Genomic DNA, 6,244 nt, shown 5'->3' with positions numbered 1-6,244 from the left:
TGATGACATAAAATTGTAAAAGGAAAAATGTATTGAAAATATTTGGCACGCCACTTCCTAAGAATTATACCAGTCTACTGATTTGCGTGTTGGTGAGTCCATTTTGGTAGAGTAAAATAAAGGCAGTGATAAGTTCTTAATCTAAGGCACAAATTTTTAAAAGGCAGAAGTAATGTGTTTTAATTAAATTCTGTTTAATTCCTGATGTATACTCAATTGGGTGCAACTAGATTAAAGCAAAACGCTTATTGGTTAAAGGTAATGATGAATTTATCAACTAAAAGTGAACTGTTTCCCTTCCGAATGCGTTAAAATTATTCCGAAGCAATAGTGACAATGAATATTAACAGTTTATAACAAAAGAAAAAAAACGGTTTCGGACTTTACCATTGCAGGTATGAAGCCAGAGTGTTTTCAATGTTCACCGCGCAAATATTTATCTCGTGGAGGAAATCCCAATGTCGGGTGTAGTCTGATTTGTATTTCTCCTTGTTTGGTGTATTTGAGGTTGCCGGACAAGCCGGCAGTAATTGATCACGGCAATGCCCGTGTGACATAAATTTGTGTAAAGATCCACACAATGCGGAACACGTAATCGCAAAGGAATGTAGCTGTGGCGGGGTAATGGCTTTGAACTGCGATTTAAGAACTTAATGTGCTTAATTCCAAATGGTATTTTAAACAGTGACATTGTATATAAGTGACTTTCTTGCCAGTCTTAACGCACGAGCGTATTTTTGACCAACAGAGGCGTAATAAATATACGTATTTTGGCACAACTGAACAAAAATGGCAAAGATATATAAAGACGAGAGCTATGTTATATTTCTGCAGGGACACGATGGACGAAAGTTAAAAAAAAAATGTCGTATTGAAGGAGATTCTACAATGTTTAAGAATATTCGGCAAAATAATTCGATAAGGCTTTTCGGCACGGAAAAAGACAGGATGTTATAAGAGTTGCTCAAGCAGGAAGTCAGACTTTTTAATGTAAAGATAGTAAAACTAGACGACCTAATTTTCATTACTAACAATTACTAACTTTACATTACTAACTGGGCGTTCACTGAATAGATCAGAATTAAAAGTAAAGCTGTGTCCCTTCCACCACCCCCACTCCACCTTCCCTGTGATTCAGCCTTTCGTCAAGCTGTTCCCAGCAGTAAATTGACCTTCCTTTCAAGATTAATGCAATTCGGCTGCTGTATGTATGATGTGGTGGCAATGGTTAGGGGAAAAAAAATAGCAATAGTAAGAATAAGAATTGAGTGAAATTAAAATACTCAGGTTGGTGCACATGCAATACATACACTAATTCGGTAATTTAATGCATGATTGATAACACATCAATTAACGACAAAATCTTTTCGACGAACGCAAACTAAATACATTTAAGGTACCTGCTCATCGACTAAGGAAGAAAGAGTAAGTTTTTTGTATGTGTTTTCTTTGGTTTTGTTTTTGTTTTTGTTTTGTTTTTTTGTTTTTGTTTTTCTTCTTTCTTTCTTTATTATTTAGCCTTAAGCTAAATCCACTAAAGGGAAGCGAGGAAAATAAACATTAGGACTCATCAAAAACCTTGACAGACCATTTTAATTTGATCGCAGACACCTAAACTAACACTCTGATTAAGATAAAGTGGTTGCCACACACTGCTGTTTTCACCATGAAAAAGTGCAATAGAGCGTTAAGATAAATATTTTTTTCTGTTTTCGGCTTCCTTCCTTTAATTTAATATTCATATCTGTCCCTTTTTATAGCGTGCAATTGTGAAATGCGAGCGCTCAAGACCTGTGATAGCTTGCAGTGTTGTTGAAAACAGGGGAGTATACGGAAGTTGTTGCATTATTTTATAACGCTGTTAGAAATTTAGAAATAAATGACGTTAACTTTTCTGCTCTAGCAACAATAACATTTAGGAGCTTTGTTAGCCTCGTGTTTAAAAGCTTTTAAATTATTTGGTTTACCACATTACCCATTTGTCTCTCTAGATATTTCCATTTTTGTTGTGTTACGATTTTTTGTGGATTTCTTTTGTTCAGGAATTGTCCACTCCAGTACAGCCTCTCGGGTATATTTTTGTGCCACGAGAACTGCCTTAGAAACTGTCTAAAGTTGCACTTAATCCTACAAATTTTTAGAGTATTAGTTTGTATTCTTAATCTTTGCCGTGATTCTTTTATTTGGGGCTTTAAAGGTGTGGTACAGGACTATAATAAAACAAAACTATTGAGCCACCGATACAAAGATCACGGTGACTCGTGGTCCACTATATGAGAAAATGGCTCTCTCGATGTTATTTACCTTGAAGACTATATTTATTACTGAGTGTGAATGAAAAGTGAAAAACGTACCTTAATTCTCCTTTTCAACGAAGACAAATTGATATGGAAGTGGCGCTAACAAGAGTGGTGATGTTAGCAACTCACAGCCATTCTTACAGTCATTTCGGCGGAGGCGTGATATTTGTTTATGCTAATTTTGTCTACCACAAATTGCATTTAGTCTTCAAGGAAATGTTGTTTCTCGTCGAGCACACAGCAAGATTTTTGAATATCATGCGTTTAGATATTTTCCTGCTATTTAAACCCTTCAAGTTTTGCTTAGAAACATCGATATTTAAACCAGCCCTCCATACTACATGATTCTCCATGTTAGTTCGACTCTTCGAATTTCATGTCAGTATTTACTGACATGTCACCAAAGTCGCTCATCAGTCATAATGATAAGCGTAAGCTCTTCAGTAAATCAGCGAAAATATACTTAGGAAATAAATGGTTTGACGTAGGTCTTATCTGTTCTCCAATAATCTCTTCCTTAATGGAATATTTAAATAATTTATTTTAGGGAAAACCTTAACAAACGAGGAAGTTAAACGGGCTTACATTAAATTCAATTCACGCAATCATATGATTACAAGAACTGCATGAAACAAGTGCCATTTCTTTTCTGGTTCACGCGGTGGTGGATTTTATTTCATCCGTAGCCATTTTGATGCCAGTTTTTTCTTGGTCGAGCAAACTGATATCAGGACACTCGATGTTTATCAAAAGCACGAAAAATGTCAAAAAAAAAGAAAGATTAGTTAGAGAACAGCTTCAGTTCGCTTTTGCGCCATTGTTTCTAATATGGAGCAATTGAAATGCCTAAATCAACTAAAAGAAGAAACGCAGAATTGAGTGAACTGCTTTTACCACAGAAAGTGTTATCCGAGCTAAGTGCTACAGTTCGTAACTTGCCCTTTTATCTTCCTTAAAGTTACTATACGGAAAAGGTATCAAGATGTTAGACAGAAATGAGTGAATTGCTTTTACCACACGAAATGCTATCCTACCTAACTACTCCAGTTTGCCATATCTTCTTTTTGATCTTGCTTAAAAGTGTTATTGGAGAAACTACTAACTACTGTACTTAGTTTCCTTGTAAAAAGTGGTCACAGACAATGATAAGAATTGGCAATTGACAACAACCTAGGCAGAAGAAAGAACTGGCCATTTTTTTCTTTTCTTTCACAAGAGACTGGTTTTAAAGATAAATTTGCTTCAGACTTACAATGTACTGATATCAAGTTGCACTGTCGCTCAAATGGCTCTACATAAGAAAATGCAGAGAAAGAATGACTTAATTCGCAGAGCCTCTTGTAGCTAGACTTCCTCTGGTTCCGAAATTAAGCGCTCAAATACAGCTGAGGCTAACAAAAAAGCTGCAGAAAGTAAGAAAAAAGAAAAGATAGGGATCACAGCGTAACAAAATAAAATTCTCGTACCTCCAATCAGCTTGTTCGAGATGATTAAACAGGCATCAAGCCAATACTTTAGGAAAATCTAGCTCCAAGTGTGGTGTACGATGATAAAAGCGATAAATGATGTTACAAAGACCTGATTATTTTAAAAACTTCATTTCTTACAATAAAGCTTGACTCTCGCAAACGCAAATTTGATTTTTTGAAACACAAACTGCATTCAGTAAAACGGAAATTTGATTGTTAGAAGCGTAAACTTTAGACGCATACTTGATTCTTGGAAATACAAACTTAGGTTTTTCAAATGCATGGGAAGAACAGCTGTTCTGGTGATTCCTTGACGGGCAAACTTGATTCTTTGCTGAAACGCAAACATGGCTCTTTTACGCGCAGATCTGTTTCTGTTAAGCCCATGGGAAAAACAGCTGTGTGCAACCTTAAAAAGCAAATCTTTACGCTCACCGACTCGTCCAATCACCAAAGGTAAGCCCCAACAGAATGGCTTATTTCATGTGGGCGACTATATCAGAATACCCGGCTGTTTCTAGTAGGCTATGCCTGTTATTATTGCTATGTTCCGTGACGATAACCAGTAGCTTTCTAGGCTCTTAATTCCATTTCCTTTCAGACGTTTTTTTTTTTTTTCCTTTTTTTTTCTACTTTGGCTGTTCGTTTGATATTAAATGCATAGTGAAATGTCTCAAGAGGCGCAAACGTCTAAACATAGATGGTAGCCATCAGCTAGTAGTCAATTCGTAATGCAACTAACCTGAATCAATACCACAACGGCACATTATTAGCATTCTTAGTACTATTTTCCATCAGGATTCTGTTTTACTCATTTTTGAAGTTTATTGCTTCTTTTAAGTCTTTCGAGGTTTCTTGCTTTCTCATGGACATTTGCAGTCAAATATTTGAAACTCGTCGCAACTACGAGTTCCCTTCGCTAATAAAATTCAATATTTGTTAATTAGCCATGCTTTAAATGAGCAAGGGACTGGGTAAGAATATTTAGAATCGACACCTCTCACTCTGAACCATACAACACTCTCATTAATCACAGCTTTTCAAAAGTCCACTGCAATTTTTTTTATTTGCACCAAAAATACAGACATTTGGTAAGCGTACCAACGTTTGAATGTTCTTTTAGATCACAGGCTCAGTCTTTCAAATTAATCTATTTCCAATATTCATACCCAGTCCCTTGCTCGTTTAGAACATTTCTAATTAAATTCCAGCAAAGAATCGACAAGGGGTAGCCGAGTGGAGTCACAGACTGCTTTGACAGTGTTATGACGAAATTTATCATCAATATCTTCAACAGCAGAGCTGTATGAACCCGGAATCGGCAAACTCTATCAATTGCTGGGAATTGCCTTGATATTTAACTCGATGGAAAACTGCATCGAGGGGAAGGAGAAAACGGGACCGTTTTTATCATTATTTCCAAAATTCCCTTACAGAGCTGTTTTCAACTGAGCGTAGATATAGTAAGACCGAAATCAAACCAACTACTTACCAGTTAGACTACTCAGTCAATCTCGAACCGTAGTAAAACCAGAACCAAAACCAAAACTAAAGATATTGTTTCATTACCATTCGACACTCTGAATGAATGAACCGTTCTGTTGTCTTTTTCTTTAAATTAGTTTCGGCCGTCAATCGAAAACCGCTCTAAGCCGTAATATCAATTACTACTAGCTCCTCCTAGTAAGACGCTAACTGTCCTGTGGTTTAAGCGATTATGAGAACGAACAGCACCAGAAAGCTTATTTACCGGTAATTGAACGTAAGCGGAGAATCAGGAGAGCTTTATAGGCAGCGTTCACGGTAAGCTGGAAAAGTTTTAAAACGCCGCTTTATTTCTACGGTTAGCTAGGCCTACCGTCTACACTAATCTGTCACGAAAACGAAGCTTTTCGCTGAACGCTCTTCAAAAAGGAGGAATTTGAAAACGCCGGCTTTTCGTTTTCGGACCTTTCCGAAAACAATGGCGTCACGATAATCCTGTGACTGAATTTTCCACAAACGCAAAACCAAAATGGCCGGTAACTGTTTCGTTTTTAAATTCCTCAGGCGTAGTGTGGCCGGAAAATATTTGATGCGCGATTTTCAGAGTAAATTTTCCACGCTTTCAACTTCCTCCGGCGTAGTGTGGACGGAGCCTTAAGATTCACAGAAAGAAGCGAGCAACAGCGTAATACTATGGACCTGGATTAACAGTACAGCTCGACAGACGGTAGCCTTCATAATAAAACGTTAATAAAAGAGATGTTATTGAAATAGGAACAGTTTGCGGTTATTGATATCAGATCGGCTAGCTTTGTTATCTTTTATAAAAAGTCTGATTTCTTGTAACTGTAAACAAGTTAATTATAACATCTTGTTTTACTGTGCCGAAAAGAAAGTGAAATATTAAGGCGGAATTTTTAGTATTGTTTTAACAATACTAAAAATCTTCTTCACTAAGTAGAAAAAGTGTATGATTTAACAAATTAAAGA

Source organism: Orbicella franksi, chromosome 11 (genome assembly GCF_964199315.1).
Source record: "Orbicella franksi chromosome 11, jaOrbFran1.1, whole genome shotgun sequence".
Classification (NCBI taxonomy): Eukaryota; Metazoa; Cnidaria; class Anthozoa; order Scleractinia; family Merulinidae; genus Orbicella; species Orbicella franksi.
This window is presented reverse-complemented; position numbering follows the sequence as displayed.